Source organism: Patagioenas fasciata, chromosome 1 (genome assembly GCF_037038585.1).
Source record: "Patagioenas fasciata isolate bPatFas1 chromosome 1, bPatFas1.hap1, whole genome shotgun sequence".
NCBI lineage: Eukaryota > Metazoa > Chordata > Aves > Columbiformes > Columbidae > Patagioenas > Patagioenas fasciata.
The window spans coordinates 34,691,693-34,715,620 of NC_092520.1; the positions used below are offsets into that span (position 1 = coordinate 34,691,693).

Genomic DNA, 23,928 nt, shown 5'->3' on the forward strand with positions numbered 1-23,928 from the left:
GCCGCGCGCCCTTGCGCGGGGAGGCCGCGGCGTGTGCGCCTGAGGCGGCGGGGGAGGGGACCGGGAGTGAGGGGACCGGGAGTGAAGGGACGGGACACGGGCACCCCCGACACGTGTTGCCGCCCGGGGGCGTTCGTCCCACCCCCGCCTCCGGGTGGCTGGGGCTGGTGAAGCAGCAGAAGCCTCTTCTTAGCTGCTTCCCCCCACAAATAAGTCACCCCGGGTTTGTATCCACCCCCCGCCAAGCGCTGTATGACTTATTTCCCGACGGTGCCGCGAAAAAAAAAAGAAAAAAAAAATGTTAATTCACCGGCCAGAGCTGGCAACCTTTTTTCTGTAGCTGTGTGCAAGGGTGGAGGAGAAGCCTGTGGAGTGAGTCATGGGTTTAAGAGGCCCTCTGGTTGTTTATGGCAAAAACAGGGGGTGGCTTATTCAACATGTGGGAAATAAGTGTAATAGGAGTTGCTTAAATTCATAGTAGAAAGATAAACCAGAGGTACCCGTACGTATCGCACATCCCCTGCCCCAGCTTGCTTTAAAAAGGAGGGGGGAAGTAATGTTACTTTTTCCTGGAGGAGGACTTGTGGTCAGACTGTCATAACTAACTGCAGCAGTTATGCGTTTGTCAGCATTTCCATTAGAAGTGTAGTTTTTTCTGTAGTTTACAACTTGGTTATAAAAATATGTGCTGGATTGAAACTTGGTCGACGGCCTCTTCTCCAGAGACATCTTTTAAGTTAATTTTGAAATTATTCTGCTTAGATGTTAAGTGGAAATTCGTGGAAAATACTAGCTTTTTTTGTTTCTCTGAACTTGAAAACTTAGCTTCTTATGCACATGGACGCATTTACAGCTGTTAGTCCGAAAAATCTTCCCTCCCCCCAGTTCATTATATTAGGGAAGAGTTTAAAGGCGTGGCCTCTGCAGGCATCGATCTTTGGGCATTAATTAGTGCAGCAGAGACTTTCTGGAGACCCTTGCAAGGTCCCTGCTGCCTCGCATCGGGACACTCATCTTCAGCAGTGACGTGGAGCACTGCATATCCGCACAGCTCGGACCACCAAGTGCCAGGGCTGCTTGAACGCTGCAGACAAGAAGCTGGTGTTAAAATGAAGGCTGAATATGTTAATTTTTCTCCGTGGGACTTTTTTTTTTTCTTAACCACATCTGTTCAATTGCTGCTGCTGCTGAGACGGGGAACAAGCACGGTATTTAAGAGGTTTCGTTCATATACCTCTGTAAATGCACAGATCTGCGTCCCGTGAAACACGCCTGCCACCCAGTGGATGCAACTGATCTTTATATACTCTATATTCTATACATTGACTGCTTCTCTGCCCAGCCCTGCCCTGTCGGTATGTTGGCAAAGCACCCGGGAGTTGTAAAAATGCTGGGCTCATCTGGCAGCACTGGGCCTGTGTGCGATGGTGCTGTCCCTGGGATGGGATCTGCAGCCGTCGTTCATGGCCAACTCAGGTCATGGACCATCACCCAAGTTCATCCACCAAGGGTGTGTAGTGGTGAGGTGACGTGAACAAGGCAGATGGTTATACCCAGAGGGAGAGGCAGTTTCATGCCGGAGAGTAGGATTTTGCAGCCCCTGCCTTTCCTGTAGGTTTTCCTTGTAAACAGAAAAGTTTTCACCTGTGGGCTGGTGGTTTTTCTGGGTGCCTGGCCTGAGTCCCTGGGATCTGCTTTGCAGTTATGCTGAACTTGTCCACCTGGAACAAAAGTCAGTGGCTGTTTGCTCTCAATGTACAGAACATGTTTTGTAGGTCAAAGCCTGTTAGAAATACAAGTTTTGAGTGTTAGAATTGCTCACTCAATGTTTCTAGATTTTTTTTTTGTAATATTTTCCTATCTTAGTTTTCCACCTTTAAATATACATGGATAACAGTATCCTTTATCATACAGATTACTGTAGTAATGAGAATCATAACAAAAAAAAAAGATAAAAGGAAGAATTTTCTCTCTGGTTTGAAAATGTGTTGTGATGCTCTAGAGAAAAAGGGCAGAAAGAGGAATTTGTATGTTAATTGTAGTAAAGTTACTATGGGGGAAAAAATGTGACCAGGTCAGTCACAATTAGAGATTGACCTTCATGGATATAAGCACTAGGAGATAGTTTTAATTACTACTGGCCACATAGTTGTAATAATTCCTAAATTCTGCAGCATTAATCATGTTTTTAACACTGTTATTTGTGCATAAATTCCTAGGTTTTCATTCTTTTAGGAAGAGGGCAGAAAAGCAGATAGGTAGTGTCCTCATGTTCCCATCCTTCATCAGCTGTTTCCTAAAGTAATGCCTGGGACTCTGGTGTTTGATCTCTCTCTTGAGGATAACTCATGGTGGTAGGTCATGGCTGTGGTCTCTGTTGCTGTGAAGATCTGTAGGATGGGGCAGGGAAAGGGCAAGGAGGACTCTTGCTCATGTCCCAAGAAGCTGGTGCCATTGTATGATCAGCAGTGGGAACTGAGAAGAACGTGGACATGGCCTAGCGAACACCTACTGAAAATGTGCAAAGTGCAGTTTGTCTTCGGATGTTTGACCGAATGTGGGTGGATTTTTCATGGGGGCTGCAAAAGGGACACCTCCAATATAACGGTTCCAGTCCTCATGTCAGATTTCAAATCTGTCACCAAGAGCTGGAAGGGTGCTACAGCCTTCCGTGTTTACCGGAGATTTCCATAAGCATTAAAAGACAGCATTTTCCCTGGTTGTCTTCTAAAACCAGCTGAACTATTTTGGCTGAGTTCTTCTCATCACATTCTACCTCTTTCTGCACCCCTCCCTCAGAGGCAACCTCTACAACACATGGAACAAAGTTTAGCCTGAGGCAGACTTTCTACTTGGAAAATTTCAACCCAAGCAGTCAAAGTCTGGCCAAGTTACAAGCAGCTGGAAGCAGCATCTTGCATTGGAAGTGTTCAGCAACTGCCTAATAGGCCACGCTACAAGCTGCATCAACACTGTGTACATGTTTATGTACAGGCAAATACACTGCTGAGTTATAAGATTAATTAGTAGGTTACCCAGTTGCCTATCTGACACCCAGTTGCTTGTGATTTTTTTAAAATAGAGAATCTAGCCTAGAACTCTTTGGTTAATTGCATGAATGCTTTTCCTTGCATTATTCACTGTTGTTTTCCTGACTGAAAAATTGAAAACTTTAAAATGGAACCTTTGAAATAAATGACAAGCCAGGGCTTACTCGATCTGGATCTTTCAGAATGACTTAACAATTTTTAAAGACCAATTTACAGCAGAATTAGAGCAAATTGCTTCCCAGCGTTTTGAAGTGTAAAAAACCACATCTCCCAAATTCCTGAGCTATTCATGAACTGTTCTGTTGTAGCAGACTCACCCTATATTGTGTCCCTGATGTATCAATTGACTCTGCAGTGAAATGTTAGCTTAAAACAATTGTGCCATAGAGTCACTGTGGAATAAATACCACAAACTTTGGCAAAGTTGCTTCATTAATCTTTCTTAGTTTAGAGAGGAGCTTAGGCATGCCTTTCGTCTATGGAAATGCAGCTGTTTCTTGTGGGGTCCCCCGGAGTCTGGATCTTGGTGTAAGGCTGCTTGATATCATTATATTCACAGTTTTTGTGATTATATCTTATCATTACCAATAGATTACGTATGGTTTTGTGTGTGTGGAATCAGTTACTAGTACGGCGTACTCCAAATCACTTTTTAAAATGGTTAGCACCCATCAGAAGGCATTTTTCATGCAGACAGACACAAAGGAACCAGGAATGCGGTTACACCAGCAGGACAGGAGACTGTCTTCAAACTGGTAATCTGAAAGAAGGCTTAAGAATTTGTGTGGAGAATCATCTCAACAGGGGTTTTCATTGTAATGCCGTGACTGAAGTGTGGTCTTTGGCTGTATAGCAATATAAATATTGCACAGAAATAGGAAAATACGTGGCATTAGCAAGATCACAGGAATTCTGTGTCTGGTTTTGCTACTCACGTGTGAGGGAGGATGTGAAATATTAGTAAGAGCGCAGTGACAAAAGTGATCCAGGTTTGGAAACCAAGCTTCACAATTCAGGTGTGCAGAGTTTTTTCAGCTCAGAGGAGATCGAGAGGGAAATGATTCCTGTATATATCATTCGTACATGTGAGGAAAATACATGAACATACTGAGACATTCAGTGGGAGCTGAAGTTAGGTATGTTGTACCTTGGAATAGTAAGTAGCAATGAGGGCAATAAAGTGTTCTGATGGATTTGCTGTTACTGGGAGTGTTTAAAGTGAGATGGGGTTTCCTTCTCAAAGATGTGCTTTGACTTGGTTTTGTGGAGGACATTTCCATTGAGTGTAGAAGGAGGAAGGACTGTGCTCTGTTCACCTACATTCTTCCCTGGATTGAGAAAACAAGATTATTTGTAGCGCTTTCCGTGTATTGTAGCACATGTTGCTACTTGGACAAGATTATAACAAAATGTCATGCTTCAAAACTTGGCCGGTTTTGTCTTGGATCAGGAAGACCATTTTTTTTTCTTTGTGCCTAATTTAACTTCTGGGATTATGATTAATTATTGTATACACTTTTTCCTCCAGAGCATCAAGATCTGGTGGCAGCTGGAGATAGGATATTGGGTGCTCACCATCCTCACTTCTCTCTGTCAGTACAGAATCCCCTCATATTCCCAGGTTGGTGTACCTTTGCTCAGGATACTGACAGCTGTATTCCGGGATAAAGAAATTTCCCCTGCCATTACGCAGGCAAGGACGTTGCTCACTGTTGAGAAATCAGCTGCTGAGGGTTCATGGTACCTGCAGTCCTGCTTTCCCTTTGGCCCCCTCTCTGTCCAGACACCAGAAACAGGGACCTGGGCACACGTGCAGGTGGCTTGGCAGTCACTAAACCAACAGAAGTTACGGCAGTTAAATACTTTTGTGACCCGAAACACAACTGACTGCTCAACTTAAGGTGAAGTATTACCTGCAGAGCTCCTTTTGGGGCAGCTTCACCATAAAGCTGAAGGTTTCATTTGGCCTGGGAGTCGCACTTGAGCCTAGATAGTTTTCACATGATGTTTTGTAATTCCATAGTTTGTTCTTTTTAATAGAACAGACACATTTTTTCCCCTGGCATCTGAGCTAGAATAAATACACTTCAAGTGATAAAGTATTTCTTTCTGTAGAAAATGTATTTTATTGCACCTACTCTAGCATACATGGTACACAAAAGAATGCCAGGGACTGATGTTCAATATTTCACACAGTAGTTTTGATTTGGGTTTTTTAATTTACACTTTAAAATATCCTATGGAAGTTTTAAGGTAACAAATTGCGCATTCTATGCAGAATGACATTAGTAGAAGTTTTACTGTTGAGAAGAACTGAAACTCGAAGAGCCTAAGTTCTTGTAAATCAGTGTCTCTGGACTTCTCAAAAACATGCATATAATTATTTCCGCTTGCTTGGAAATACTTAAGCACTAAAGTACTCCTCTCAAACATGATTTCTAAAAACACTTTCCTCTGGTGCCTCTTTGGGATGTGCATGTTTGAGAAAATAATGACAGTACAGCCTTCTAGGGTCTGACCCATACAGCTATCACTTCTTTCACTGGAGTTACTGATAATGCACTATTGATTTTGAGGAGATACAGGATCCAACTAATTAATGAAGTACAAATCAGATTGCATGTTTTCAGTTTTTCAGAGCTCTAGTTAGGTTCTTTAGTAAATTTCTTCCCAGAAAATGGCAAAATCAAATAATCAACTGTAAGTTTTGAATCCTATTTTAATGTTTTAGTAGTTGGATAAAACTCTGTTTTATATGGAGATGATAAAGAGAATCGCCACATGATGTCTGTTTTGAAAGTGCAGTCACGGGTTGTAGCTTGCCACCTTGTGACATCTTACTGTGTTCATAACGTTTAGTGAGTTTTACTCCCTTGCTGTATGTGAAATGAAACAGTGCTTTAGGCTGAGATTAAAATTTAAAGAATTGTTAAGTGACCTATGTCCATCTCAGGGGCATATCAAATTTGAACGTAATAGTACTAAATAGTGGGGCTATATAACTGATTGACTGTAAACCTAACAGCACAAATTGTGTTTGTGTCGGATAATTATGCACCCAGACAACCAAATTAACAAAGGCTAGAAATAGTAGTAGGACCGTGTTCTTTGCCAGATTTGGTTTCCCCCTTCACCAGTGCCAAATGTAACTATAAGTAGTATAGTCAAGAGTTAGACGTTTTTAGTGAATGTTTTATTCTGTACCTGCTGTGTGTGTGCAAATTTCCCATGTAGTCCCTAATCCAGCACATCTATGGCCACTGAAGACGGAATTTTGTCTGCTCCCTAGAATTAGTTTGCTTTCCTTCTTTTATTTATTTGTGTACGCAGAAATACCCTTTTTCTTGTTAAAACCTACTATTTCAGATTCATATGCATACTCTAGGCAGTGCCAATATTCTGTTGTTTTGTTTGTTTGTTTTTTCCTCCATTAATAGAAGTGACGTTAAGTAGTTATAGTATCTGAAGTACCTGGTTATACAGGCATCAGTGAAATCTGATGAGATGTTTCCACTTGCTTGGCCTTGTTCTGTGACTCGTTTATGTGTCATATATTCAGGCAGGAAACCGAGCACGCTCCAAGTCCTGGCAGAAGATCCCTCCTGTGGTATCTGCTGCTGCAGCTTCTATTTCAACATCTGCTGCTGCTTGGAGAGGCGCTGCCGCTGTGTCATTTCCAGCAGCTTGCACATTAGGTGTGAATCAGATGCTTTTGGGATGTGCTCGGGCTCTCTGGGGTGGACATGAGCTGGTGGCTGAGAAGTGGAACTGCTGATGGGCAAGTTGTAGGATTTTGCAACTTGCTGCAGACCTTCAGAGACCTTTTTCGGGCAAGGAGGGATTGAACAGCATCCTGGTATCTGTTTTCAGCTCTTTCATTTTTTTCAGAGGGGCAGTTCAATGAGAAATTGCAAGGCCTCTCAATGTTGGTCAAGAGAATGACAGCAGGTGGTTTTGTTCTGAGGTAAACTGAAAGAGCCCTCTTTGTCACTAGTTTAAAAATTGAAGATGTGAGGAGGTCATGCTATCCTGTGGCATAGAATTTGCTGGGTTTTTTTATGATAAATTACAGGGGAAGTGGTATTGTGGGTATAAGTACAGCAAGACTAGTCAGAAAACGGATGGTGACAGTACTTACCGTTTATATAATGCTGTAGGAACAGACTGATCTAACATGTGATAATAATGCGTTACCTGAGAACAATAAACCTCTAGGAAAAGAGTCCATAGTCCAACTGCATAGTCCAGTGCAGTTACAGAAACCTCAGTATTTTGGAGGAGATCAACTGATCTAAACATCAAAAATGTACAAACAGAGTAACTAAGTACAGATGACTTAATTATTTAATTAATGCATTAAAATATGTTTCCCCTTGAGCCCAAGGAAGACTTGTGCCAGCATTTTCCTTTTGTGTTTCCTTCTGGGAGAGGGGAATTACACCCACGTGTAATTGTGTGCAGAGAATAGGTCACCCAGCACCTGCTTACCTCCACTGAAGTAGTGCTGAGCTTTTTATTTATGTATTTGGCTATCTGTGTGCTCTATGCAGCTGTCTTTTGCTGGATGCTTTTTCAAGTGAAACTTTCATCTTGAGACATCCAAAACAGACCTTTAGGGTTGTTTTTAGGTTTTCCTAGTTGAACAAGTTTTATGAGTTAATAGGTTTAGTCTTTAGGGTTTGTAAAATATTTTTCTGTGACTTTTTCAAATTCAGTTTTCAAATGTTAATATTACAGTGTAGTAAAACTTTTCAGCCATTACAGGTGTAATATTTGAATAAATGAATGAACTGGCCTCTGACCATAAATGTACTGCAGCCAAGATGGTGAAAACCAGAAATATGCTTTTATATTCTTGGCAAATGACCATTTGTGGAAATTTTCCAGGATACATCAATAGATGTTAAATAGTTTTAATGTACTTGTGTTCAAATTTACTGGTATACTTTTATGATTATTATACTCTTTGGGGAGGGGAGGAAGTGATGGTGTCATTATGTACCTCATCTGAGGTTAGTTACTGCAAATACATTACCTAAAGTCTGATCTAGCTACTTGGCTTTGCCGGTTTGTAGTTTCTGGGGCGGTCTGAAATACAGGTCAGGCAGATGAATGCTCACAGCACGTATTCGGGGTGTTGGTTAAGAGGTCTCCATATGTTTTTTGTGGGAAAATCAATACCTTAACTTTAGTAAGTGTTGTGGGTTGTCCCTCTGAAATAAAAACTGCATCAGAAATTGGGAGGTTTTAGTTTCTATTTAATTGCTTGCTGTGTGACTAGCAGCAAGGAGGGTCAAGTTGTACACGAGGCTGCTACAGTACAAGCTCCCTCACTGTCTTCACTAGTTAGGTGTTCAGGTTTTTTTTCCTCTTTTCCCAAATCTATGTACGTTAGTGAACGAAAACTACTCATTTCATGTTTTCCGGAATAATTACCTTTCTTGTGGAGAATTAGTCATAAATTGTGTGTACTTCTTCACATACTTTAAGACTCAGACTAGGTTCCATGTCTTATGTCTTTGCCTCAATACCTGTCGAGAACATTACTTATTTTTCTGAATTCTCTAGTCTTCTAGGGCTCATGCATTCTCCCTTTTTTGTTTCAGATTGACATTGAGACATGTAGTGACATTAAATATAGTTAGAGACTGCATAGTTCATTGGAGCTTCTGGTTTATGACATGTGGTGGAGAACCATATCGTCTCCCTCTCCGCCACTGCCCCCCCCCCCCCCTTTTTTTTTTTGAAGGAGGAGAGGGTTCTGTTACATACATGTTTGGGTTTAAGTTTCCAGCTGTATATTTTAGTATCAGACTGAGCAATAGTCTTATTATAGGTGTTTCAATAGGCACAAGTATTTGTGCAGGTGTGGTTTAAGGGAGAAAATGCATAATTGTGGTTCTTTTGTATAGCAACGCATTGATGTTTGCAGAATGACTGCCTTTCAGCAGAGGAAGCTATTCTAAATGGGAAGTATTAGGAAAACCACTGAATTTGGATACAATGGCAAAGAAATGGTGCAGGTAGGTTGGACTAGATGATCTCCAGGGGTCCCTTCCAACCCCAGCCATTCTGTGATTCTGTGAAACTGGAGGGCTGATGTGAGAAGGTGGCTTTATGAACACTGTCACTGGTACTTTTTTGTATGTGTGCTTTCTTGTTCTTATCCAGCCAGCTTTCTAAATCATGTCCTTCAATTTTTTAGTGCACTGAAGTAGAAATAAAAATCCTAAAGGTGCTTTTTCACCATTCTGGAGAAAATCCTTTCTTGGGATTACTTGTTTTATCTGCCAGAAAAAATAAATTACTTACCACTTCCAGATAAGCAAGGGAGGAGATGACAATGGTACGTGAATTCTCACTGGAACATGGTCACAACTTGGGTGGCTTAAAACCAGATGTCTCCGTGCTTTTGCTCTGTGGAGCCACCACATCATGAATGTTTCTTCATATGCCTGAAAAATAGAGAACAGAGCTGGGAATGAAAGGAAATAAGGTAAAACAAATTAGAAAGGGAAGGAAATAGAAGAATGTAGATCAAAGTAGTTTTCTCCTTCTAACTGTGAGGATATGAGCCAGGGAAACTATGAATAGTCCCGCTGATAAAATTGTGATAATTTAAACTACTACAGAACAACTGGGAGCTTGATCATCGCTTACAGATGAATGTTGAGTTGAATTCATTATCTATAGCAAGAAATTTGAATTCTTGTAACCCAACTTAGTGTGAGGACATTTGTTTACTGAAGGATTTTTTGGTGCCATTTTTAGGAACAAGGTGTTAGCTTTTACTGAATGTGATGAAACTGGACTCAAATCTGAATGCTGCTACCAAATAACATTGAAGAGCAATCATCTGTAGTTACAGCTTAGATTTCTTTCCCTTCCTCTCCCAAACATTGTGCTAAAATGATGTAGTTTTGAGGAGATTAAGGGCATGAAGTGTGGACAGGCAGTTTTTTCACCTAATTAATTATCAGATTTTCAAAGTGAGTGGTAGCCATCAGTGAAGCACCAGAGCTTTCCTAGTTGGGTATGACCAAGAGCTCAAGATCTCCCAGTTCCTTTTGAACAGTCTGGGCTTACTTTCCCATGCTTTGCAGAGAGAAAGAGAGTGAGGAAGATACAAAAAGCCCTGAGCAACTCTGTGGGGATTGTTGTTGGCTTGGAATTGGTGCCAGTGATCAGATTCAAAGGGAAAGTGATGGAGAAACTGAGGCAACAAGGCCTCATAAGTGGTGTGGGTGGAAAGAGTGTACGAATGAGTAGCCTGCCACCAGCTCCATTTTTTCTCACTAGCAATGTTTGGTTTTTTTCAGAGGGTTTCAAATCTTTATACCTTTGGTATGAAAGTAAGTGGATGATGAGGAGACATCTTAATGAGACGTATAGAAGCACAGCTAGAAGAAGTGTATTTCTGCTTTCCTCAGAGAGATGATGTGGAATGAGAAGTGTTCAGAGTCGGATTGGACACGGCTTTGAGCAATCTGATCTAGCGCAAGATGTCCCTGCCCATTATGGTGTGTATACTAGATGATCTTCGAAGGTCCCCTCCAACCTAATCCATTCTATGATTCTGTGATGTTGGATGATGTTGTAGAGAGGAGCTTCATAACAAAACGAAACTTGAGTGCACCAATATGTATGGTCTTGTTTTTGTTTTATTCTTTTAAGTATTTCTTGGGCTGACATTTGGCAATGTTTGCATGAAATTGAACTCTTACGGGTCCAAGTCAGGAGAGAGAGGGAAGGATTTAATCATGTATTTTCATCTTTCCCATAAAATGTATCAGGGATGTTTTGAATACAGCATGAAATGAGGTAGCGAATGGGGTCCTCTTATCCTTTCCCCTCATGGATTAAACCTCACCTAACACAAGTCTTCTCATCCAGAATTACTGGCATCCAAATCCCATTAGGAGAACTGAATTTGCAGCATTTTTTGACCATTTTGGATATAGGGGAAAGGGGAATGACTTTGTGTTAGTAAATGTCATTCTCTTTTTTTAAGACCTATGTGGTCACACCAGTAATGATGTTCTGCAAGGCAGGAGGCTGATGAGCAAAGGGGTGAGAGCCTGGTTATAATTTTCTTTAGTGAAGCAGAACTAGGAAGGAGAAGGCTCTATATTTATGCCTTATATTACACCACCCCCTGCCCCATTTTGATGAATACAGAAGTGTGGAAGAAAATAATCCTTGAGCCAGCACAGCTACTCAATGATTATATGCTGTTTTCCACATTCTTCAGTTTTGTTTTGTCTATGTAGATTGAAAGAGCTTTGCTGTGCTAGCTTTGGCCAGCAGATCTTCAGCCTCTGCTTTTCTGCCTATAAACATGAATTGTTCCCTGGGCATTAAAGAGCCAGGTTTCCTGTGGATTTGTGTGCAAAGCATGGTTCTCCTTCCTCCCTGTTTCCCTCTCTGTACGGTGTCCAGCTGCCATTTCACCTCAAAAATGCAAATGTGCATCTCCTGATGGTGCAGGTGGTATCTTTCCTGTTTGCTGTCTGGTGTTGCTAGTTGATGTTTAATGGTACACATGAATTATGCAACGTGCTATATCATTTTGTTGCATAATTTCTGCACCTCCAGATCTGACTTCTGCCAGAATGGTGCACAAATTATATACTTGTATAGCTTTGAAAATGTTCACTAGGTAATGCAATTTTCTTGAATACAATGAGAGGAAATTAGTATATTTTCAGAAAGTAAGTAGAAATAATGTACCTAACCCTGTTAGAATCACCTGAAACCACAACCTTCGGCTAGGTTATTTGGGATCTTCTGTGGAGGCAGCAGCCTGCTGCATGCAATTAACGATTAGCAATAAAGGAATTAAAGGGTGCTTGTTTATGGTAAGGGTGTTCATTTTCTCATAGAACAGAGACTAGCAGGGATTTAGTTGCTCATAGCTTGTGCATAGCAGTAAGAGCTCATATCCTAAAACCAACAGGCCTGAGGATGTGGGCAATTAATTAAAAAAAAAAAAAGCACAACAAAACCCATTTTCTTTACTCTTTCTCCTTCCTGAGTAAGATCATTGACCACTGTCTCAAGAAAAGCTGTTTTAATTATTCTTATTTGAAATATTTAAATTAAATTAGTTCGATGTCACTCTTCAGTGGTGGTGGAAATAAAGGAAGATTTCTGTGACCGCAATTAGAAGTAGCATATTTTTGTCTGATATGCAAAGCTGGAATAAATTTCTATTGTGTCTTGCTAAAAATGGGGGGGAGCATTAAAAGTTCAATAAATAAAATTGGTTACAGTGAAGCAGTGGATGAAACACTCTGAATTTAGGTTACTGTCCTAGAATGTGACCACTCTATCCTCCAATTTAGGTCTCTGTCCCTTGACGGTAGAGGGAGTGGAAATCATTAAACTTGGGCTAGTGGGATGTTTTCCAGAGCACAGATATCTTTAAAGCTGATGGACCCTCAGTAAATGCAGGACAAAATGGGTTATAAGGTTAAACATATATACTGCAATGCTATATTGACAGCATTACAGTAAAATAACAAACCTTAGTGTATATATAGTACTTTGAATGGAGCACTGACAATATTAAGTCTTTATGACAAGTAACTTGAGGAGAATATTGAGCTCCTTTCATTAAAGAATGACTTCTGCTAGGGGAAAGCAGGAGAAAATTCACATTTGTGAAACCATGCCTGCCATAATGTCTTCCCATTCTCTTAGCTTCTGGTTCCCAATTTTGTTTTTGGGGCTCCCAGAGCCACAGAATCAAGAAAGATGATTCCTGGGAGGCTTTTGGAAAATGCATCATACTAGCAGCAATTCTTGCTGGAATGGAGCCTGTGTGCGTGGTATTCTCTAGGATATGACTGACTGCCGCACCTTGTTTTTATGGGCAATTGGCAATTGTAGAGGGGATGGTTTGGTTTCTTGGGGTGATCCACAGGATTGTAATCTTACAGGACCTGCTGGCAGGACTGCTCATCTGGCTGAAGATCAGCGCAGAGATGTGAGACTGCTGTTCATGCAACTTGGAAAGTAGCTGAGAGATCAAAATGTTGGTCTTCCAGTGGAGAGTTCACCTTTCCTGCACCCCCAAGCCCCTGACACCCCTCCTTTCTGTGTCCTGCAGTCTATTTATTTTTTACATTCTCTTCTCCATGATTTTTGTATTCACCAATTGGTTAATGTAGCATGTATTTGGATAGGCAAGGCTGCTACTAAAACTATTGATTGCTTCCTGTACAAGCAAGTTACTGGGTCATGTTTCTAGCTAACTGTTCTTTAATAGCCAGTTCTCCATCTGAATGAGTTGTGATGGAAAATGGATTTATTCACATGAGCTGACTTTTTTTCACAACTTTTTTTTTTTCTCCTGTCTCTACAAGTTAGCAATTTTATCTTTTCTCATTAATTAGAGCAGCTGGAAGAGCAGTAATGAACATCCTTTGTGTTCACATCCTGAGCAGTGCAGAAATACTCTTGCATTCTTATAAGCATCTGAAGTAGTTGTGGAACTCTAGCTCAACATTTTTCTAAAAATGATGTCTGTCTGGATTTCCTTCAATTCCATAAATTTGGCCTGCATCCGTACAGGGACTCAGCACAAGTGTGCGAGGTAGCCCATATGGCCTGCCTAGAGTAGTGGGATTGAAAGGACAACAAAAATTCAGAGAAGCAGTTTTTCATCTGACTGGGGCAGTGGAAAAACCTTGCAGCAACCACCCCAGCATGTGCATTTGCTAGATACTCTTTGTTATGGTCTGAAACACAAGCGTGAATAAATAATTCCCTGGTACTTCTTCAAGATATCAACAATAATTTCCTGTAGCGTGGCTGACTTTCTGTGGCTGCGCAGTCTCCACAACCTAACTCCCTAGCCTTAAAAAAATAAGAATAAAGCAGCTGCAAAAGTACAACTTTGGGTCCAGAATTGTCCAGCTAAGGGCGGTGCCTGGCTGTTCTCCCTCAGGAGAGGGTTTGATGAGGAACATTATGATCCCTGCTCTTACTCTCTTGCTCTGTACAAAGGCCAAACAATAATAGTAATTCTGACACCGCTGTGCTGCAACTTCTGTGCATATCTGTGCGCCTGTCTCTGGCTGTACCAAATACTTTGTCTGTGATTAATAGCATTCCTTGCATAGAAACTTTTACAAATCTCAGCTTCATTCTTGATTTGATTTTTATACTGATAAATATAGACATAAAAAAAAACCAGCATGAACACTGGGTATTTTTCTTTTTCCCAGTATGTGTTTATTATTCATGAATGTGTTGCAACATGCAAAAATGTAATGAGTGACTCACAGAATGAGAAGAGGAAAAATATAGTTATAGCTTTTTAATGAGGATTCCTCAGTAGACTACAGAGTGTCCCAGATAAGAAACCACTGTTTGACTACATAAAAACCACACAGTCCTTGCTTTTATGTTCCTTTGTGTATTTGCAACATAGTTTCACTTGGTATATATTTCTATTCATTCATTTGCCTGATTGTTTGGGGTTTTTTTCCTATATTATATCATGGATGACAAAACTCCAACATTAAAAACAAACCCAACGTGTACGTGTTTACAAATAATTCTGAATTTCTAAAATTTGTGTGTGTGCATTAGAAAGGAGAAGAGCAAAGCCTAATTTTACTGCTCCGGACTCAGTAATATCTCTAATAGTTTTAGACTGAGCTTATATTCTTAAAAATAATCCTTGCAAGGACTCCAGAGCAAATATAACCATCCTGTTAAAGCAACAGAGCTCTAAGGAGTATAATAGTTAGGAATCTGAAGCTCACCTTGTGAGATGATGTCCAGCGCTGATGTACTTCACGAATCAAGATTGACTTTCTTTCTGGAAAGACAGTTTCTTATTCCTGGAAAATCTAACCTTTTCTTTTATATATATGTTTTTAAATGTGAACAGTATTTATCAATTTCACTTCATGCTGGGTATGCCCTCACCTTTGTGTCTTTCTTGCACAATAGCAGGAAACCCATATTTGCTTACAAGCTTTAAGTGCAAATCCATAAAAATAGCTGGGTGACCTAGTCCCTGTCTTTCAAACCAGCTGTATACTGAGCTGATCATTTCCCTTGGGAAGATGTGGATCTAGTGTAATCTTCTTACAATCAGGATTGTATAGCATTGCATGAAACTGAAGTATATTTTTAAAGAATCTTCAGGGCTGGTACACACAGTGTGAGAATTTGGTATAAAAACATCATATTGCTATGCCCTTGCTGGTTCTCTTGGGATAATCAGTAATTATTACCATAAAAAAAATGAGGTCATTTTGGTTTTGTTTGTTGCAAATATGTTGTAATGAGGTGTTCTGTACATAAATAGCATTGCTGTTACAGTGCATGGCTATACTTGGGCATTAATTAGAACCACACTATCTTCTGCCTTGTTTCAGAAACTGTTTGTCTTTTCAAGCAATAAGCTCTTTTAGATAATAATAATAATAATAATAATAATAATAATAATAATAAAAAAATCCAGTTAGTTACCCATTTGTTGATATACATTCCCTGTTTACTTCCCAGTCTTCCCATTAGTTACTTTACTTGTTGTAGGGCCTGTGCTCAAACAGGTTCTAGAGACGGTATTTCAAGATGTAAAGGACATTGCCCTTTTTGCATCGGCGTAGTGATCCCAAATGAAGGACTGAAGCAGCAATTTATTAAGTGAGTTTCGGGATGCAGGAGCCTTAACTGCTTGTCCGAATATGGTTAGTGATAACATTAGGTGAGACAGGATGATTTCTCCTGTCTGTCACCTGAGAAAACCAGGTAATATTGCATCTGATTTACAAACATTTGCAGATTGTGGCTTAATTCTGTTCTGTGATTTTTTTGGGGGGGATCTAAAGCCTGCTAACAGAAGTAGTATCAGGTATTGATTTGTTCTGTCCTTATTTTGAGTTCTTTGTGTGACTGCCTCAGAGCTGTGGGTTTACAAGTGTAACTTCTGTCGCACCTACTGGCAGGTGTATTTATAGGATGTTTAATGGTTTAAAGTGCATTTTCTGAAACAAACAGGCAAGTAGCATGCTGGAGGGAGGGTGGAACAGAGCTAGCTCAGGTCTGAGAGCTGTGGGTTAAGTGGCATCCTTGTCCCTTCTCTCTTCCTGCAGCACCCCCCAGCTAACATGCCTCAAGCTTTTTTTCAGGTAATGTGCAATCATGTGAGGAGTGAAAATTTACATTATTGCTGGGCCAGTCTAGCAGATCGTTACCACCCACAGCGAGAGGTCCTATGGCCTTTGCTGGCAGTGCTCATCACAGCATTTCTGAGCTGATTCAGTGGTGGCCAATGACCCGCACCAACCCCGATCAGCTTTCTGACAACTTAATGCATTTAATGGGATCAGCACAAAGTTTAACAGGTACCACATGAACCAGAACCGGTACAAGGAGAGGATGGGGAGAGAAAAGCTTGGTTGGGGTTGTTAGAGAATTGTCAGAGAGAAGCTGGAGCCTGTAGCTTCTGGCTGAGTGTGGATCAGGGGTTATCCTGTGTCAGAGCTGTATTTACCACCTGGATTTTTGCAATTCTTTCCCTACGAAGCCGGCTTCTCAGTAAAAAGGAGGATATAACCACATCTTAAGCCATTCTCAGAAATACTGAGAAGCATACTTCTCAGCAGAGGCAAACCCATAACAAAAGGAGGAAGGAAGGAACTTAAAAGAGCGAGGAAAAGTGACTATATAAGTAGATATTTCCTAGAGGCTTGTCGTCTCTGGGATATGACCTAGGAATACCTTAGAGGTGATCCAAGAAGAGTTTGTGCAAGGCTGTTCAAGGTCAGGGGCTTGTAGCTGTGTGGGATGTTGCTGTGCTGCTGGCAGAAGCAACCACCTTGCCAAATCTGCCTCCACTAGGAAACACTGGAGGCAAACTTGGAAGCGTAAAATGGATGAGGTTAAAGCTGCCTGGTGCTCAGTTGTTAATCCATTTCATTTCAAACACCTCTCTTGCCCCTTCTGCTAGCAAGGTGTAATTTCTGTAGGCTTGGGAGTTTCCTGACCACAGACTTGCGAAATACTTTCTTGTGTATTTTGAAATAAGACAACATTTATTATCTGAAGGATTCCAATTACATGCAGGACAGCCAGATACCTTCCCTCCCAGCCTTTGAAAAGAGCAGTGGCCTGTTCATATGTGCTTTGTTTACTACCACCTTTCTTTTCCTACAATTCAGCTGAAGTTCAGAAGACCATCACAGTGAATAAGTAGACTATTTTATCTCAAATTCATTGTGTTGTATATTTAGCTTATACTCAGTGTGCAGTAAAACATTACTGAACCAGACGTTTAAATTGCAAATTAAGAACTGCTCTCCAGGTATCTGAAACCCTGGGTTCCATGCTTTTCCTTTGAGATGCTTTTTTACTGAAATCTTTGAAAATGCAAGAGGTTTCCAGATTGCAAGCAATAATCTTAAAAATATCAGAAATTGATCATCTTAAATTGTGATTAAGTTGTCGAATAACAGTGATGAGAACTTTACCTAATGTCCTGTAGCAGAGACTTCCTCTGGGGATAGGAGTAAATTAACTTTATCATCTCCTGATGCAATTCCTCCAATGTGTAAATATTTACAGCATTACGTATTTGGCAGTGTTAGAAACCCACAATAGTTTCAGTCTGTGTTTTATGTGATACCTACTACAAGGGAGCTGCCAGTCCACAAATCCAAATTACTGGGACAATAACACCATGGTAGATATATTAAAATGTTGTAGCAGTGCTGCTACTGCTGCTTGGAGAGGAGAAAGGAAGGTGCAGGAGGTGCAGGAAGGTGTGCTAACTCAAGACTTGGGTGAAGGCTGGTTCAAGTGTTGTCCTCCCATACACATACATCGTGGTTTGGGGCACGTCCATCACTCAGGTGTCTTTCCTGCCAAGTTTGTGAATGGGATTAGGACGATTTCCGTCCTACAAGGATGCCTGAGATTAAATATCTTGCGAAGCTTGAGATGCTGGGATCCTACAAAACCAAATATGAAATGGAAGTTCTTTAAATCAGATTTTTAGTCAGTGTTGAGCCAGAATTTTATGAGGCCCCGAGTCTGTGCAAGTTGATGGTATGAGCCTGAGCTGAGAGCAGGGTGGTGAGATCTCCTCTTGCAATAGTGGAGTTACAGCATCTTGAGCTGCTTTAGAGACGACACCACGGGGTCCCTGTAAATGGGGGCTTGCTAGGCTTCTGTTGTGGTGACCTTCTGTTAATAGAACAGGAAAATGAAAAACAAGGAGCTTTTAAATCTAAAGTTTCTCTTCCCTTTCCTTCATCCAAATAACATTTTCTCCTCTCCAACCTCCAGCCCAAAATCAAAGCTTAAAACAGTCATAAACCTCCTTTAGGCCCATTTTTATGAGGCTAAAATGTATCCATCTTTCATGTGGAGCAGCATACCTCCAGAGTGCATCTCTGTGGTGTGTCCCTACACAGCTTCAGAGCCTCATGCCATGCCTTGTGCAGGCAGGCTGCCCTGGTCCCCTCCTCTGCCTCCTGGGCAAGCATCCCATCCCATCCCATCCCATCCCATCCCATCCCATCCCATCCCATCCCATCCCATCCCATCCCATCCCATCCCATCCCATCCCATCCCATCCCATCCCATCCCATCCTTGCAGACCTGTAGCTTTCAAAAACCAGTCAAGAAGGAGGGACAGGAATTACCAAACAAGGGGGGATGAAAAGAGAAGTGGCTTCCTTGAGCTCACACTCTGCTCCCCTCAGGGTGTAATTTGGCACGTTTCCCTGGGAGCAGGGACCAACAGCAATGTGAAAATTGTACGATGTATTATTTATTTCTTTGTTCAGGCTTAACTCTTCCGCTGGTGGGTTCCACCTCTGCTGTGCTGTGCGGCTGCACAAATATTTGTGCTGGGAAGCAGCGAGGGGAATAGCTCGGTGCAAGGAATATGCAGCCAGGATGGAGCAGAGGGCTAAGGCTGTTTAAATTGGCTTAAGTTGTGCTGTTGGTCAGTGTCTAGCTATGTCTTTTGGGCAACTGATTATCTAAGTTTCATAGAGATACTCATCCCAGCAGTGGGCTAGGTCATGTCTTCTTCAAGTCAAAATTATAATTAGCAAGAAACCTGATACAGTTCCAGGGATGAACATCCACCTGCATTCTGTCTCGCTAAATATGTTTACATTTTACATATGCTTTTAAAAAAATACTGCTTCCAGATTTAGCTTAGAAACTTGGAAATGTTTGCATAGCTTGTGCTCATATATCACTACAAAATGATTTTTCAATTTAGTTGATTGCCTGGATAAGACTATGTTGTTTTTTTTCGCCTCTGTTAAACATGACTATTAGAGTTTCTTTAATAATTAAAATAGCAATGTCCCTGTGCAAATGTTAGTTTCCTTGTAACTGCTGTGCACCTAGGTCAGATTTCTTCCCACAGTGCTCCATGATTTCCAAAGAGTTTTGCAGCACAAGAAACAATTCTAGAATAAAATCATAGAATCGTTTGTGTGGGAAGAGACCCTCAGGATCATTGAGTCCAACCATAACCTAACTCTAGCACAAACCATGTCCCTAAGAACCTTGTCTAAACACCTTTTAAACACCTCCAGCGATGGTGACTCCACTACTTCCCTGGTTAGCCTGTTCCAATTACTTTTAGATGTAAGATTGGATTAGAATTAAGTTGTTGGACAGAGGGAAAATGCTTCTGCTGTGAGTGGTGGAAAACATATAGTGACTAAAATAACATCATGGTGTTTCCTCCATGTGGTCTTTTTTCAACTGAGAAATACAAATTAGGATATTTTGATAAAAGCTGTAGCAAAATTACTTCATTAGTGACTGAACTGATACCTTTAGTTAGTAAGTCATAAAATACATTCTGCTGCTGCTTTTCTTCAGATCTTCCACTAAAGCAGACTGCAAAATAACATGATAAAATACATCTAATAAAATCATACCTGGACAACTGCTCTTTAAGCAATAAACTGGGAGCCAGTTTTGCCTTTGAGTGCTATGCAGGTATCATAGGGACTGAATTAATTGGAAGTAAAACCAAAATTTTCTTCTTGATTATTAAACATAACCAGTAGTTGGAGATATTAATGTCCATAAAACACTGAGTTGTGCTCAGCGAACCACTTGTGGGGCTACTGTTTAATTATTACTGAGGGGGTAGGGTGTTAATGACAGCTGCACTTAATCATATCTGCAATTATTTCAGTGTGTTTGCTAGAAGTAGATTCAGGTTTTTACTCATGTCGTCTTTGCTCATTGCTTCAGTTACACCCTCTCACCTTGCGTGGGCTCGGGTGTTTGTGCCGTGCGTGCCCTTAGGGCCAGCATGCTGCTTTGGGCTCTGTCTTTCTGGAAGTTAGTGGAAAATGAGTGCACGTGCCAGCCTGCAAACAGAATGTGTGCTTACCCTTCCCGCTAAAACAGAGCGGGAATCATTCTGTCTTCACCCTCTGAGCTGTATTTCTAAGACTGAACTTCTGTCAGGCCTTGAGGTGCACCTGATGGGTGGGTAGAGCCCAGCCCAAGTGCTCGTGTTGGCTTTGTGTGCGGGGCAGCTTTCAGTGTGTTGTTCATGAGGCACAAAGTTCATTTGAAGAGCATATCGGAAATGTGTCAGGGATGGTCTACAGCTTCCTCACAAGGGGAGGAGAAGGGGCAGGAGCCAAACTCTTCTCTTTAATGACCAATGACAGAAGCCGAGGGAATGGCAGGAAGATGTGCCAGGGGAGGTTCAGGTTGGACGTTAGGAAAAGGTTCTTCCCCCAGAGGGTGGTGGAGCACTGGAACAGGCTCCCCAGGGAGGTGTCATGGCCCCAAGCCTGACAGTGTTCAAGAAGAGACTGGACAACACCCTCAGACACATGGTGTGAACTGTGGGGTTGTCCTGTGCAGGGACAGGAGTTGGACTTGATGATCCTTGTGGGTCCCTTCCAAGTCAGGGCATTCTATGATTCTATGAAAACCCTGGCTTTGGAGTTGGTCAAATGCTGCACACAGGCTACATTTCCCTGAGCGATTTGGGCCCTTCTGAGTTTCGCCTTTTTTCTAAAGTTAACTGGTTTAGCGTGAGCAAGGCGGTGTTGGTAGGAAGTACCAGGTGTTCCACAGAAACGTATTTATTTATTTATTACTCATGAAGAGGAGCGCGTGGGATGTTACCTGAGGGCTCTGAGATGCGGGTGCTCAGACATTATGAGCCACCTCAGTGCCCGGGCTGTGGAGAGGGGAGTGGGGTGGCAGCCACCGCCATGAGCCCAGCGCTGGTGTGAGCTGGGGAAACAGCCACGCTCGGCCGGGCTCCCCAGGCGAGGGGTGCGAAGCCGGCCAGCCGCTCTCTGGCCGCCAAGCTGCCCCGCTCCCCTGCGCACCCTGCCAGCACAGCCTGGGGAGCGGAGCGGGGCCGCCGCCACCTGCGGGCCGGGCCCGGCGGAGCGCTGGCCGCCGCCCGGGGCGTGTCGTGTCGTGTCGTGTCGAGCCCAGCCGCGCCGCGTCGAGCCGCCCGGCCCCGCGGTGACTCACCGGCCGGGGCCCGGGCACCACTTCCCCCCTTCCACAGGAGCCATTTTAGCTGCACGAAGCTGCGGGGCGACCGGGGCGGCGCCGCAGGCCCCGCGGCGAGGCGGACGGTACGTGCTCCCCGGGGAGGGAAGGGCGGGCGGCCGGGCCGGGCGGGACGCGGCTTCCCCGGGCTGCCGGCCTGTGCCTCCTCGACGGGCTGCCCGCGCCCGGAGCGGCTCTCCTCAGCCGTCTGAGGGAGATTTGGGGGAAAAAGGGAACTTCTAGTAAAGTGGAGCAGTAGGGCGCACCTGGGAAGAGCAAGAAATAAATTGAACCGCGAGTAAAAGCGACGTTTTTGGGCAGCAGCGTGTGTCTGTGGCTGTGTCTGAGCGCGTCCCCCCGGGCGAAGGGCACGGCGGCCGCTGCTGTGCTGCTCCGAATAGCTTCATAAGTGTTACAGCCCATTTGTCATTTTGCCGCGTTTTATAATTTTGTTGCCTTTCGAAGCCTGTGGAGGTGTTGGGCAGGCTGCTGATTTGACCTCTCCAGTCGCCGCTCAGCTGGTCAAACTACGCACAAATCTTATTTATTCTGAAGCTGCATTTACCTGGACCCCATTAGCAAGTAGTAGAGCAGGGTCCAAGGCGATTCAGGCCAGGTGTTGGTGATCAGCGCCTTTGCTCTGTGGATTGCCAGGTGTGGTCCTGAGCGACTTTAAAATGGCAGGTTTGTCGTTTCGAAGATGGATTGCTTTCTATGCCCGTGACCTTAAATTGTGACTCTGTTTCTGTCGAAATAAACTCATTCAGCAGCAGCCACCGTGGCGTCATTTTAAAAAAGAGGGGTTTAAATTGTTTTGTGCACAAAAAATGGGCCAGTACTCACCTTTTGCTGAAAATTATTAAGGAATTATACTAATGGGGATGGTGTACACGGCAGAGGGACAGACCAATTATAAAATGGGCTTAGTGGTAGTTGTAATTGGAGAAGAAAATCCTGGAGGTAATTGCGGTGTGTCAAATTGCTTTTTAAACTTTCAGTGGATGAAAACCACTGTGATTCTCCTAATTGTGTACTTCTGAACTCTAGCACAATATTTTGAAAAAGAAGAAGTGTTTCCACCTTGTTTGTAGTTGAACAGAAATGCAGGCTAGTATCTTTAGAAGTTTTGTCCGTGTGTATCACTTTGGAAGGAATATTTCGGTCTTTCAGCTGAGAAATAAAATAGAGTATCTTCTTTTTGAAAACGAAATGACAGGGAGTTCAAACGGTTGCGCATGGGGGAAGACTTTCTGGTTTCATTTACTTTATGGAGCCTATATCTGAGGAGTGTAATGGAGTCTTGCCTAATACTGTGATCGGTTGCAGGGGAGGGAGTGAGGGAGGCAACCATTAAGTAAATGGTCGTGTTTGGGGTGAGGCTTTCTCTTGTCTTCAGCCTTTCCAGTGTTCACTTGTATCTTCCTTCTGCATCTTACAGTACAGTACATTTTTACCACCTTTTGATTTTATGTTTTGCCTTTTTCTTTCTACAAGCAACAGTTTTTGCTAGGGTTTGGGAGATTTATTTGGTATGTTGTTTCATGTTGAAGAATCCACAGAGGAAATTATAAAACTACAGAAGAACCAGTTGAAAAAAAATTGTTTTGAGTTAGCAATAGAAGTTTTTTTTTACTGAAAAAAATCTTTCAGGTATTTGTGTCTTCTTTCTTTTCATCATGAGTTTAGTTTTCAGGTCTTAGGGCTGAGGCGACAACTGTCTGCCATGCTTGCAATCGGCAAAGCACGAGCCTCCCTTTCCTTACATCTTCCCTCCCTTTCCTTCTGCTGTACCATACCCTGTCGAGACATCCAGCCTTAAAAACGTGAGTTATCCTACATTGGCTCCCAAGCTGCAGCTGCGTATCTTGGGCAGAACGCTCTTTGTGTGCTAAAGGGTAAGTAAGTGCTGCTGCTTTCTCTTGAGCTGGGCTTTGCAGAAGAGCAGCTCCCCTTTGAAAGCAAAGCTGCCATGTTCAGGCTCTCCTGCTGCTGCGCAAGGGCTGTGCCAGGGCTACAGAGCATCTGGGGTGCAGTGGTGGAGCTGGGAAAAAGCGATTTGGAAGTCCTCCAGGCTTTACAGATGACGGCTTGGACAGATCTTCTAGAAGGCAGAAGAGTGGATTAGAAGGGACAGAGAAACTGTGTTGATTTTTATAGCTGAAGCCTGTGTTTGTCTCAGAATTATTTTTTTTTCTTTTGGAATCTTTCAGTTTGTATTGAGTTTGTGGTTGTTGAGAGATGAGCCATGGGAGTTGTATCATTAGATGCCAGTTAGCTTGAACATTATTTCCAGATCCATGCTTTTACAGAAAGGCCTGTTTTCTAATCTGCTCTTTTTTCATGTGTTGAA

The 23,928-nt window shown here is 42.4% G+C and overlaps 1 protein-coding gene across 3 annotated transcripts in view; it reads left to right on the top strand.

Annotated features, from left to right (window-relative positions):
* The window catches only part of ELF1 (E74 like ETS transcription factor 1), a 90,744-nt gene that overhangs the window by 566 nt on the left and 66,250 nt on the right, over nucleotides 1-23,928 (top strand). The window contains exon 2 of one of the 3 annotated variants that reach the window (XM_071805890.1): nucleotides 4,579-4,671. The exons of 1 other annotated variant lie outside the window; for it this stretch is intronic. The gene's annotated coding sequence lies outside the window, so the exon portion shown is untranslated. Of the gene's footprint in view, nucleotides 1-4,578; nucleotides 4,672-21,509; nucleotides 21,665-23,928 lie in introns of those variants that run through there. One more of the 3 variants, XM_071805887.1, reaches the window with a different exon arrangement.